A 12,914-nucleotide genomic window follows, 5' to 3' on the forward strand; every position below is an offset into this window, starting at 1 on the left:
TGGTGATGATGGTGATGGTGATGATGGTGATGGTGATGATGGTGATGATGGTGATGGTGATGGTGATGACATCTGATGGCTCCGATGCTCGGCCATCACCACATCCTTCCCATCTAGAGGGAGTCAATCTGCTGCAAGGAGGACCAGTGTCCTCCTCCTGTAGACTCGTGTCAGTGGTCTGGGAAAGCAGCTTTCCTTTTTAGCTATCCCTGAAAGAATGATATGGGTGCTTTCAGGGGGTAACTTCTTCCTCATATCTGTGCAGAAAAAGTGCAAACGCCAGAGGTGATAGCCTTGAAGGAACCTGGCAGAAAATCGGACTTGGCTTAGGTCTTTCTGGATATTTTCTAACACGAGTGGGAATGATTGATGGTTCCTGTCCTTGGCTCGGTGGTCATACAAAGACCAGATGCGGTCCTCTCCAGACTTGGGAAGCCAGTCCCAGAAAGGGAGGCTTGAAGACCTCAACAGGTGATGGAGGAAGCTAAGCAGATCATTTTGGATGGGGGAAAGATTAACATGAGTTCCTAGAAAGGCCCAGAGTGTGGGGTAAGAGAGGAGAAGACGGGCTGGGCCAGAGAGCACGTCTCTTCAAGAGACAAATGGAAAACAGAGATAGAAAGCCCAGTAGGAGCCAAGCCACAAAGACCAACAATCGGATGCTGTGGTCCCTTGCTGGTGAACCTGAAAATGCACTGGCCGACCATACTTCCCATTTTCTTGCAGGCTCCCACAGATCAACGCAAACAGAAGCACATAAGCTAAGTAGAATTGCTAGATAAACAACGAACAACTTCCTAACACAAGTATGTCCCAGATACTGTAAAGAAAGGCTTCTTCTGTACTTACTATCCATCCATCCATCCATCCATCCATCCATCCATCCATCCACCTTTCAAACTACAGGGCATTATGCACTCTTATCTGCTATCTGCCAGGTCTGGCAAACTCAGAGCTGAGGGTCTCAAGAGGCTGCAGAGGGTGGCTGTGGTTTAGTCAGAGAAAGGTGTGGAGGAAGAGGCCACATTAATATTTGAAAAAGGAACACTCTTGGAAGCCTAAGGTTGATTTCTCAGTTGTACTCCAAGAGGGACCGCAAAAGATATCTAGCACCTAGAAGTACTTTCTGAGTGATACATAGTAGCCCTTTCTGTGGCTATATGGCCCTGAGACACTGCAAAGAGCCAGGGAAATCCAGAAGAAAACCCAGGAGGTCGCCTGCAGGCATGAGAGGCAGAGGAGGATGAACAGTGAACTCTCTACCTTGTGTCAGATGGACAGCTGTCCCCATCACCTGGAGGTTCCGGAAGTGTGACACTGTTGCCCACTAGGGTCACTAGCCCAGACTGCTTTCATGCCCCTAACACTCTTGACTGTTCAGAGCTCTGTCACCCCACCCCTCCCCCTCCTGTCTCACCGGTACCTCTTTTCCCATGCACCATTCCTGTCTCTCCCTCTGTTTGGCCCTATTTGCTTCTTTCACATCTCAGTTTGTGCCCAGCCTTCAACCTGGCACTTCTGGAGGGTTTGTGCCACCCCCTTCCCATCCTGGCTTCTTCCATCCTGGATTCTTCGTTCTTTCCCAGGTCACTAAGGCACCTCAGCTCCAGCCCCACAGTATCTATCTACTCTCAGTGGCTGCTGCCCCTGGTGCTATTTCACTGTCATTTGAAATGAGAGTCAAGCACCTTTGGAAGCTATAAATGAAACGAGCAGCCAGGAAACCTTCTGGGCCTGGGTGATGTCCAGAGGGGAACAGGAGGCCTCACCCTCATGGTCAGAGGAAGCAGCTGGGCACCCATCCCCCTCCTGCCTTGAACATCTGATGAGGAGGAGCCTTACTGAGAGCCTGCTGCCCCTTTGGCCCCAAAACAGAGCCCCAAACAGAGAGAAAGAAACAATGTATCCATTTGCTTGCCTCAGTGAGTTCAGAGAGGCCACTTTATACCAACTGTGAAAATACTGACTTTGTCTTTGAGAGAGATGCAGGCAAGCTTGGAGTCACTTCCAATCTGAGATTTCCCTGAGTCAGGGAGAGGCTCAGGCAGCTGGAAGGACAGAGAAAGGAAGCAGGGGAAAATCTGGATGTCTAATGACGCTGTGCCCCCTGCATGGACAAGGAGGGCCCTGCGTCCCAAGTCAGCAAAATCAGTTACATTGTAGTGGGAACGGGAGTCAAAGAGTTATAATTCCTGTAAGGTGATGGGGGTACTTAGGGAAAACCCAGAGCCTGTGCGGGCCTCAGGATGGTGAAGTTGAGCAGGCATTTAGAACCAGGCGGTCAGGTGTGCCGGAGCATCGCCTGAGCCTAAGAGATCTCTACCGCAGGTCTATAGACTGTGCTTACTTGGAAAGGATTGTCCCAGCTGGGCTTTTTGACTGTTTACAGCTCCTCATCAGGGGTGGGAAAGACTGGGGCCCTCGCCTGAGTACTCAGGACTCCCTAACACCTGTGGTATGCAAAGCTGCCATAACTGCACAGGGCTAGAATATCTGTATCTGTACCTGTACCTGTACCTGTACCTGTACCTGTACCTGTACCTGTACCTGTACCTGTACCTGTATCTGTATCTAGTCAAGGAAGACTAGAGGAGGGGAGGCTTTCTGTATTCGGCTATAAGAAAGCCCCCATTCCTGCTGGGTAAAGTTTTTGGGGAGAAGAACCTATACTGCTGTATATAACTCCTGTGCTCTGTACTTAAGCCCAATGAACTTGTTTCCTACAGTGAAGTCTGCTAGGACAGTGCTTCCTTCTCTAGTTAGAATCTTAGGAGAGGTTGACTGTCCCTGGGAAGGACTTTTAGCAATGTCAGGGGAGATCTCAAGGAAGAAGTGACATTCAAGAAAGTTAAAGGCAGTGCCCGTAGGTATCTGGGAGAAACACAGATCTGCCTGGTTTGTTGCAGCGTTCTCTTCACCAGGACATGAGCCAGGAGCTGCTTAGGGAGGACAGGGTTCTCTTGCATGGTGGTCCTAGCTCACTAATCACTTAGCACCTGGGGCAGATGCTGCCAGGGTGACCACTCCCCGTGACAAGACCAGCACATCTCCTGCCAAACCCCAAAGCCATTGCAAAGCCAACTCTTCTTATCCTATTCTACTCCTGTGGCAGCTTAGCTGTGCCCGCCCGGAGCTTGGCATTCAGTCACCAGCTGTTCTCAGCCTGAGAGGAAGTTCATGTAGGCCCCCTTGCTGCACAAGGAGATGGTGTTTGTATCACAGTTGAAGTGAACCTCTTTTTTCCCAGTGACCTCACAAACACAGCAGCGACTTAAGAGACCTGCTGTCGCTGGATGTGTCCAGGCAGAGAGGCCTGGAAGTGTGGGGACTTGGGATCAGCATTCAGGCCAGAGATTGCTGGAAAGTCCCAAGGTTCAAGCCATACCCCAGGTCCCTTATGAAGCCACCCCTTCTGGGTTCTGTAACTTTGTGAGGTGATTCCAAGGTGTGGACCTTGTGAACCTCTTGTGGGCGCTCATGGAATTAAGGAAGCTAAATCCTCCCCAACACCCACTGAATTTGGGTCTGCATTTCAATGAGAACCCAGCTTGAGCTGTTCTTGCAAGTGTTGACTACTATGGAGGATGAACTGAGGGTGTGTGTGGGAGGGCGGGGCTGACAGAAGGAAGTTTGGGAGCAGGACAGAGAAGGTGTATGTGGGCCATATCTGGCTCCACCACAAGTCCAGGAGGCTTGCCTGTGGATACTTTTTGAACAAGAGAGACAGGGATGGGGCTGTATAACTCTAAAGAGACTTCTGGTCAGGGCTCCGTAGTGGGAATGGGATCCAGCGGTGGGGCTGAGCTTGCAGGTTCTGGACTGGCCCCAGGTTTACAATCCCAAACACTCCTTGTGAAATACAAGTGACTCAGACATTCCAAGGAGAGTGTGTGTTCCCTCTCCTTGGAGAGGTATACTCCAAGGAGACAGTATTTCCCGTTTCTATAACCTGGTTCGCGTGGTTAATTAAAGAACTGACTGGGCTGAAGCCGGGACACAGACTGGGAATTCTTTCGGGCGGCCTCAGCCCATCAAAGCCCCGGAGTGATGTTATTCCTGGAGTTGCCACCAGAGGGCAGGCGTGCCCCTATTTCCCAACGTGCTACAAAAGCCAAGGGCAGCTTGGGGAGGGCTCGGGCTGCCCAAATCGCAAATACCAACAGATGGGCCTCTGGCGGGTGGTATTCCAGTGAAGTTCCGGCACCCCGCCCCTACCCTCCTGAGGCCTCAGAGGAGTCCGTGGGTGGAAAGCAGGTGAGTGCCTGTGTGGCTTCTGCTTTATACTCTTAGTTGTTTTGGCTAACAGTTTGAGAGAATAAATTCTAGAACATGAAAATGAAGTTTGGCAAATCTCCAAAGGCTCTTTTATGGGAGGTCAGGCCATAGGCGTGGCCTGGAAGGGAGGCAGGAAAGATTAGGTCAGGTAGTGTTTCCAAGCTCGGCAATCACATAGCCCCATCTCAAAGGTGAAGTAGGCCATGGGGTATGGACCAGTCAGGGCTGGGCTTGCTTTGCGTACAATCCACGGTGTGCTCAGGCTTTGGAAGGAAGAATTCGGGATGGGGGACAGAAGAGACTTTGTTCTCTCGGAATGAGCCCATAGAGACTCTCACAACTAGGGACTCTCTAGTTCTCCTAAAAAGGTTCTTCACAATGGGGAGTGTGAAGGCAATGGGGACGATTTCCCTAGGGTGTCCGGGGCAGAAGACAGATATAAATAGACAAATATAGATTGTCATCCGTTAAGTTCCCAAAGAAAAGCTCGGAGGGGAGGTCAGAATGAGTCTAGAAGCTGAGCTAAGCCTGGAACACAAGGCTTTCACCCCATGTCTGGCCTGCGCAGGAAGCTTCTCCCCGGTGGCTCAGAAGCTTTCTTGGAGCGGAGTTCTCCAATAATTGACAAAAACAATAAGCAAATGCCCCCAAATATACATAAACCCACAACCCTGTGTATAAGGTTTCAAGAGATGCAGAGACTCCTTGCCCCTCATGGAGGTTCATCAAGGGAGACCCCCTGCCTAGCTTCTTAAAACTCAGGGTCGTAAGGGTCGCTGTACTTGTTACTTGTTAACTCAACACAAGCTGGGGTCATCTGGGAAAACAGAACCTTGAAAAATGCCTCCTTCATCCTGGCCTGTAGGCAGGTTTGAAGGGGCAGCTTCTTTTTTTTGTTTTTTTGTTTTGTTTTGTTTTTTTGTTTTTTTTGAGACAGGGTTTCTCTGTGTAGCCCTGGCTGTCCTGGAACTCACTCTGTAGACCAGGCTGGCCTCGAACTCAGAAATCCACCTGCCTCTGCCTCCCAAGTGCTGGGATTAAAGGCGTGTGCCACCACCGCCCGGCTCAAATATACTTAACTGGGTGTGGGAAGCATGGCTTTTTGTTTTTTCTTTTTTCTTTTTGATTTTTTGAGACAGGGTCTCTCTGTGTACCTCTGGCTGTCCTGGAACTCATTCTGTAGACCAGGCTGGACTCGAACTCAGAAATCCACCTGGCTCTGCCTCTCAAGTGCTGGGACTAAAGGCATGCAACACCACTGCCCAGCGGGCAGCTTCTTGATTAACGAATGGCAGCCCACTATGGGTAGTGCTACCCCGGACAGGTGGTTCTGGGTTGTGTTTTTAAAAAACTCAAGCTGAGCCTTTAATCCCAGCACTTGGAAGGCAGAGGCAGGTGGATCTCTGTTAGCTCAAGGCCAGCCTGGTCTACAGAGCTAGTTCTAGGATAGCCAGGGCTACACAGAGAAACCTTGTCTCTAAAAACAAAACAAAAAAGCAAGAACAACAACAAAAAAAATCAGGCTGAGTGCTAAGGAGAACAAGCCAGTAGGCAGCATTTCTACGTGGCTGTTTCAGGTCCTGCATCCACGTAGTTCCTGCTTCGGCTTGTCTTGATGATGGATCCAACCTGTAAGGTGTGATAAGCCCTCTCCTCCCCACATTGCTCTTAGTCATGGTGATCATAATAGCAATGAAAACAGACTGGGACAGTCACATGACTGAACGCCTCCTGAGAGCCACAGTAAAACTCTCTTCCTACCCTCAGAGTGGTCTAGTTCAGTGGCTTCTCTGCAGTGTCACAGTGAGAGGGATGAACAGTCTGGCAATAGTTAAAGGTTGCTGAACACAGAACTAACTAACTAAATTTAAATAAATTGATGGGGCAGAAAGATGACTGAGGGCAGAGTGGCTGCCGGGCAAGCACGAGGAGCTGAGTTCAGTCACTAGCACCCGTGTAAAACGCCAGGCAGGCAGGGACAGGCAGGCAGGCAGGGACAGGCAGGCAGGCAGGGACAGGCAGCTTCCTGGGGCCCCCTGACCTGCGGGGCCTTGTCTCCTCCGTGAGCTCAGGTTCACTGAGAGACCCTGTTTCAAAATATGCATTGGAGAATGATCCAGGGAGACATTTCATTGACCTCTGGCCCCCAGTTACATGTGAACACACATGGACATACATTAAAAACATAGAAGGGTCTGAAGTGGGTGAGGATACCACAGTGGCAAAAACACTTGTCTAAGCATGTGTGAGCCCTAGGTCCAGTCCCTGGTACCATGCCCACCAGTGTCAAACATGGAGGAACGAATCATCCTGTACCACCAAACCTCACTATATCGCCTTGGATCTGATCACATGCTGTCATGCCACGAGATAATCAATGGATACTTCCCAAAACACTCAATCTTGGAGTGAATTAGGAATTACAGTGTTTCAAGTCTATTTGCAAAGCTGTTAGAAAAACACAAATGTTTAACTACAGGAAATAGAAACTTTTAATATTTCTCTATTATTTTCCTCAGTACATATTAAATTAGTATATCTTTAGACTACATTATATTAGAATGCTTTTTTAAAAATATTTATTTATTTATTTTATGTATATGTGAGTACACTGTCACTGTTTTCAGAATACCAAAAGAGGGTATCAGATCCCATTACAAATGGTTGTGAGCCACCATGTGGTTGCTGGGAATTGAACTCAGGACCTCTGGAAGAGCAGTCAGTGCTCTTAATCACTTAGACATCTCTCTGGCCCAGCATGTTTGGTTTTTTAAATTGCTCATTAAGAGTTAAGATGCTGACAAACTTCATTTTAGTACTGCTAAAGGCCCAGCACTCAAGAGCAGAGGCAGACAGATCTCTGAGAGTTTGAGGACAGCCTGGTCTACATAGTAAGACCCTTTTCTAAAAATAAAAATCATTAAAGAAATTTTGGCTTGGGGTCAGGACAGACTCTCCAATAATCTGAAACAGCCCTAAACATACCTCTGTCATTTTGTGTGATATATTTATGTAAGGTGATGATCTCAACATTGGAAATTGAAAAAGAAAACCAAACTATTGAAGATGTTGTACCCTAGAGTTTCAGAGACTCAGTCATGATGTAATTCTTTCTGTAAACATAAATACACCTATTTCATCTCATTAGTATGAAAATTTTCTTTATAGTCTTTCATGAGAAATTATATGTATAGCAGAGAATCATTTTAAATAAATTCCTTTATGATTTATTATCAGTAAATATTTGATTTGTATTCCTATGTACCTATGGCTGTATAATAGGTTCCCTGTTCTTTGCTTATAAGTGGGGCAGGTTTAAGCGGGTCTGGTCTGGCCACAGGCTCTGTTTCTATGATGCTGATCACTGGTGCCCTGGAAGCCACTGGACTTGGTGTTGGCTTTGCCAGTCAGCAAATCCTGGACACTTCTTTGTTTTTCTTTATAGTGTTCATTGAAGATGGCAAGAACACAGTCAGAGAAGCCCATGAGGATGACAGAAGCCCAACTCTCACTGATCTGTGCTTCATTGTTGTTGGCTTAACAGACACATACATGGTATGTTCTATGTACTGGGAGCTGTTCTGGGCACTTCAAAGGTTAATTTATAGCCAAATGGTGGTGTCTCATGCCTTTAATTCTAGCACTAGAGAGGCAGAGGCAGGCAGGTCTCTGTGAGTTTGGGGCCAGCCTGGTCTATGTGGCAAGTTCCAGGACAGCCAGAGCTACATATGAAACCCTGTCTCGAAAATGAACAGATAGACAGACAGACAAACAAGGGACAGGAGAAGATATGCTTGGCTTTGATGGCAATTAGTGTCTCCTAACTCCAGGCTCATGTTGACTAAACCATGAGTCCAGTCTTTTGTGTCTTAGTTTGTTAATCTTAAAAATGGGATCCCTGACTTTGAAGAGGTGCTAGGAGGATCTGGAATATTAAAACCAGCATACATGAAGCTAGCATGTGTCAGGACAATGATAGTTTCCATATATGCCTTAGCAGGAGATTTGACAGGTGGCAGAATACATAGTGTTCTATATCTAGACACTGTGCAGAGTGTTGGACACATGAGGGGAAGGGAGCCTTCCTCTCCACAGGGCCTGGACCCTTGTAAATTAACTCTGACTTGCAGTGGGCTCCTAGCCTTAGACTACTCTAGACACGCTGCAAGAAAGGGAGACAGCCCAGTTAAGCATGACTTTTCCAAAGAGACACAATCCTGTCCTGTGAGAATTGTCAATCCAACGCCCACAGGGACACCCTTTAACTGAATGTCGGAGATGGGTCAGTGGGGCTTCCTCTCCCTTCTGGGGTGAGCCATGACATCAGGGAGAGCACTTACGTGTCAGCTTTATCTCCTTAACCTGATTCTAAGAGGCAACCCATGCCAGCACACACAGGCCCAGAACACATACACATACTTCAGAAAACCAACCCTTGGGCTGGATGGGAGAGGCTTTTCACCCAGCCCTTTGAGGAAGTGAATTCACTTCCATTTCTAAGTGAGCAGCTTCAGGTCTACAGTCAGTGCTGAAGGTTCGAACCACTGGGAGAAGGCAGGAGGCAGTGTGCAGCTGAGACCACAGAGGCTAATATGTGTTTGTCCCAAAATCTTACATCTCTTGAGTCTGCAGAAATATCAGCTCTAAGAGAGGCCTCACGGTGTGGTGGCCAGAGCAGGAGTGGGGAGGCAGGAGATACCCTCTGCTTGGCAGGCTGCTAAACTCCTTTGACCTCTGTCCCCTCTTAGGGGACTAAGAACATTCCCTACGTATCTCTGAACAGCTAACAGGTAGGAAGGATGTGGCAAAGTGGTCCCGAATCTTGGCAAGGGCTTCAGGTTGACTGAAGGGAGAAGATTACAGTTAGATTAAGGGCTCTCTGCTAATCTGTGAACCGGCTACAAATCTAAGGACTTCCTTTATGCTAGGCTTTGCCAACTAGATGAGACCAGCTACCTGACACAGTGGGAAGAAGTTGTACATTTTAGATCCTGGATGCCTCCACAGGTGACTGGGGCTCTCATGGTGAACACCATAACCCCCACCCCCCCAGGGTGTATATCTTCCTCCCTCCAGGCTGAGCTCAGGTGCCCAGTCCCACTCTTGACCACCAGAGGCACTCTTCTGCCATCTAGTGGTCTCCCAGGGCTGTACACCATGTATGCTGTGAGTTGGTAGAGATTGTTTTAATACTGTATCTGTGAATTGATTGCTTAGTCAATTAAAAATGTGGGGCTCCTCCAGAACTATGGAAAAATGACATTGCTTGTGATCAATATTGTATCTAAATTTTGTACCTAAAGCTCTATTTGATAGTTCCTAGAGAAACCCTTCTAGATTCTTGCTACGTAAAGGTGGCACGCTCTGAGGCAAAGCTGACTTCTTTCTTTCAGGCTGGCTTTGTGGGGAGCAGTGGGGTGCCAGTGGTGCTTGGAGGTTGTACTGACTGGTTCTGTGTGTCAACTTGACCCAAGCTGGAGTTATCACAGAGAAAGGAGCCTCCCTTGAGAAAATGCCTCCGTGAGATCCAGCTGTAAGGCATTTTCTCAATTAGTGATCAAGGATGGGAGGGCATTGTGGGTGGTGTCATCCCTGGGCTGGTAGTCTTGGGCTCTATAAGAAAGCAGGCTGAGCAAGCCAGGGGAAGCAAGCCAGTAAGTAACATCCCTCCATGGCCTCTGCATCAGCTCCTGTTTCCTGACCTGCTTGAGTTCCAGTCCTGACTTCCTTTGGTGATGAACACCAGTGTGGAAGTGTAAGCTGAATAAACCCTTTCCTCCACAACTTGCTTCTTGGTCATGATGTTTGTGCAGGAATAGAAACCTTGACTAAGACAGCGGTATGCGGGTGGCACTTAGCTTTGACCCGTGGCAGTGAGGAGCCTGGTGCTGTTCCCACCCCTGTTCCCTTGTTCTTCCTCAACTTCATGTAAGTCAGCTTATAACCACTCTGCAGGAAACTGGCTTTTCCCATACCACCTGATCGTACTGCTGCCTGTTCATCCACTCACTGGGCCATTCTAGTTGGTCCTTTATTCTGCCCTCATGCCCTCTACCCCAGACTCAGTTGATCTTGTTCTTGCTAGAGGAGCTTCCTGGCCCAGGGCTGGGTTTAGATGTGGGTTAGTAGACCTCAGAGGTTGTCCAAGGCGGTGAATTTATTGTTTTCCCAATCAATGACGACATGGATGAAGGGGGCTGTGGAAGTGTGGGGGTGGAGGGACAGGAGATTTCTGGAGAGCACCTCCTCAAGATATTCTGCACAGAGACTATTTTTAGGCTGTGGCTTAATAGGCCCTCACTGCTCCTTCTCTTGGCTCCCAGCTATTGCTTACTGTCGTCAGATCTTAAACTATTTCAGTCCTTATTTAGAGGTGTTTGCTATCTTTGGTCTATCTTCTTTTTCTAACTTGACATGTCAAAAAATGTCCCCGGGCCCCATTATGTTGTCTTCCACTGAGTCTAGAATTCTGGAGAAATATGCTGTTGGTCTCGCCTCCCGTTAAGTCTGTTGGGGACCCACGCTTCATCCAAGCGCCTCCTGTCTGGGAGTCCAGTTATGAGTGGAAATTAGCTCTCCCTTTTAGTTGTGTCTCTCTGTGTGTGAGTGTGCGTGCATGTGCATGCATGTGTGTGAGAGTGTGTACACACACATAGGTGACACTAGACATATGTGAAGGACAGAGGCCAACTTGGCATAGTTCTTTCTTCTACTATCTGGGTTCTGGGGATCAAATGCAGGTTGTCAGATTCTGCAGTAAGCATCATTACCAGCCAAGCCCAAAACTGGCTCTCTTTAGGCTGTGACATGCTGTATATGAATGCCCCACATCTACATAGCAATGTACCATCCAAAAGATAGGTTCAATCAGCCTATGAGTGTTCCTCCATCCTTTGCCATGTGACTCAATTCATGCTCATAAGACATTAGGCAAGACCTGCTGGAAGCTTCTGGGAAGGATCTATATTGTTCTCAGGCCAATTAGGAAAAGCCTTCCTCACTTGCTAGATACAAACGAGCATGCATGACTACCACAGGCAGTTCTTGTGCCAACTGTGAAGCCACTTTTGGCATCTGGATGAAGCCAGTACTGTTGACAGCAGTGATAGGGGAATCTGGCCCTCGCTGACACTGATGAGTCTCTGGACCAACCTCAGAGCTGCCTTAGCACTGGATTCCATATTACAGAGGCCAGTGAGTTTGAGTGGACTTTCTGTTATTCACAGACCACAGTAACTAGCTGCCAGTAGACAGTCCTTGGAGGGAGAACATGGAGGAGACAATGACAATACAAATACGCATGACTTGGCAACAGAGTGCAAGGCATGAGGGAAGAAAACCAAGTCTCACAGCATTTTGCTGTCACAGGGTTTTGCAGTTGGGGCTGACACCTCTGCCCCCCTTCTCCCCCTCCCCAGACTGTCTGCTCCCCTCTGTGGATTCACACGGAGGTTTGTGTTATCACTCCTGAAGGAGGGAGACATTTGGTTGAGAGGTGAGCAGACACAGGGAGGGAAAGGAAGATGGGAAGGGGCCATGATGCTCCAGGCAGCTCCTTGGTTTGAGCTGCAGACTGGATGTGGGGAGGTGGACATGACAAGAAGGCAGAACGAGAACAGAGGGTGTAAGAAGTCCACAGCCAGCATGATCCAGAGTGGGACTCAGCGGAGAAGGGAATGTCCCATCCTCGCCTAATGGAACCCACTGTGTGAGTTCAGCTTCCGGTACCCCTGGGATGGTGTTCCTACAGTGGTCACTGTTGGTAGTAGTAGGATGTTTGTGGGCACCAGAGTGAGAATGAGAGGAAGTCAGAGCATGGGAGAACAAGGCCATCAACTGTATCGTGACTGTGAGTGACTGACAGAACTCAGGTAACTTAGAGGTGCCATGGACACATTGGTTCTTGTTGAGGTGGGAAGGGGGGTTAGGGCCACTGGTGGGTTATTTTGGTAACTGAAGGATCAAAACCAGCCAATTTCTATGCCCCACTGGTTTGAGTTGTTTCTACTTTGAGGAAAGAGTTCTTTGGGGGGCACGCTGTATTTGAGACTGCCATAGTGGGTCGGTTGTGGCTCTTCTGTCTGGATTTGAGTACTATCACCAAAAAGGCTATAAAAGAGAATTATCTGGGTAGAGATGAGAACATTTCTCCTTTCAAAGATGCAGCTAACTCAGGACAAGAAGACTAGATACTTCCAACTGGGCTTGATCAAGATCAGGCCTGAGCAGAAGGGCCAGCGCATGTTTCTATTGACGGAGGTTGCACTACTGCGTCTGACCACCAGAGAGCAATCGCACAGTGACTCTCCGGGTGCTCAGAGAAAGACCTGCTGACCGGGGGACAGGAGTTCACTGAGCTGAACTTCAGGAAGAGCAGCAGCGGAGAAATGGGCTCAGCTTTGTGGTCCTTTCGAGCACTGGCGGCCACTGTTGCATAAGCCATACACACACACAGCTGGTCCTGGTTCAGGACTCAGTCTTTAAGTCACAGGGGACTAGGGAAAAGCAGGCTCTGCGGCCTGATTCTTATTGCTCAGTCACTACTGCTACTCCAGACATGCCTCAGAAATGTCCTTCCTTCCTTCCTTCCTTCCTTCCTTCCTTCCTTCCTTCCTTCCTTCCTTCCTTCCTTCCTTCCT

The 12,914-nt window shown here is 48.4% G+C and overlaps 1 protein-coding gene and 1 long non-coding RNA gene across 3 annotated transcripts in view; one reads left to right on the top strand and one right to left on the bottom strand.

Moving 5' to 3' along the window:
* Tmem266 (transmembrane protein 266) overlaps positions 1-12,914 on the bottom strand; it is a 114,864-nt gene that overhangs the window by 43,044 nt on the left and 58,906 nt on the right. The gene's annotated exons all lie outside the window — the stretch shown is intronic.
* Positions 4,164-9,762, top strand: LOC114632960. Its single transcript, XR_003713155.1, has 3 exons — positions 4,164-4,254; positions 7,721-7,830; positions 9,669-9,762. It is a non-coding gene; the product is annotated as an uncharacterized LOC114632960 (long non-coding RNA).

The sequence above is a fragment of the Grammomys surdaster genome, unplaced genomic scaffold (assembly GCF_004785775.1).
Source record: "Grammomys surdaster isolate TR1022 unplaced genomic scaffold, NIH_TR_1.0 472, whole genome shotgun sequence".
NCBI lineage: Eukaryota > Metazoa > Chordata > Mammalia > Rodentia > Muridae > Grammomys > Grammomys surdaster.